Here is a 775-nt window from a genome sequence, read left to right as displayed (position 1 = left end):
CCCCGCCCCCAGCCGAACCTCCCCGGTAACTGCCCAGCTCCGGCGATCCGGGAAAAATATCGCGATCGTGCAGCTCTTCCCCCCGGCGGCACCGTCACGGGGGGAGCAGCGTCCGCCGCGCGCCGCAGCCCCTTCCCGTGCAAATGTCACCCGGAGAACCCGGCTTCTGCCCAGCGTTAACGACCGTAATTATTTTGGCTTTAATTAGAACACACGAGAGGCATTTCATTAAATATCCCTGCGTGCGAAATGGTTGCGGGACGCCCCGGCCCCGCGCTCGCCGCTCCCTCCGCGCCCGCAGCACCCTCGGCACCTCCAAAACCCGCTCGGATGCGAGCGTTTGGCTGGAAGTTCGGCCGAAGTTACGGTGCTTTGGGGTTTTTTGTTTGTTGGGTTTTTGTTTTGGTTTTTTTTTTTTTTTCCCCGCCTCCTTTTTTCAAAACACGCCATTACTTGGAGATTTTCGGCTCTGGTCGGGAGGATTTGTTGTTGTTTAGTGCCAGATTTGTGCCTGCAGATCGTCTGGGCTCTCTTTCGGAATAAAAATAATAATAAATCAGAATCATAATAAACCCCCCAAATAACCAAATAACCCTGGCTGCAAAGCGGGGCCGGGGGTGCCGGCCGCCTGCAGCCCCCTGCCCACGGCCACTTGCTCTTCCCATCCCGTTCTCTCTGTTTTTCCGTGCCGTGTCTGGGATACGGACGCCAAGTGTAATTTTGGGAATAACCGGATTCCCACCGCGGCCTGGGGGGTTGGGGGCGGGGGGGGCCG

The sequence above is a fragment of the Egretta garzetta genome, unplaced genomic scaffold (genome assembly GCF_000687185.1).
Source record: "Egretta garzetta isolate BGI_Z169 unplaced genomic scaffold, ASM68718v1 scaffold443, whole genome shotgun sequence".
NCBI lineage: Eukaryota > Metazoa > Chordata > Aves > Pelecaniformes > Ardeidae > Egretta > Egretta garzetta.
This window is presented reverse-complemented; position numbering follows the sequence as displayed.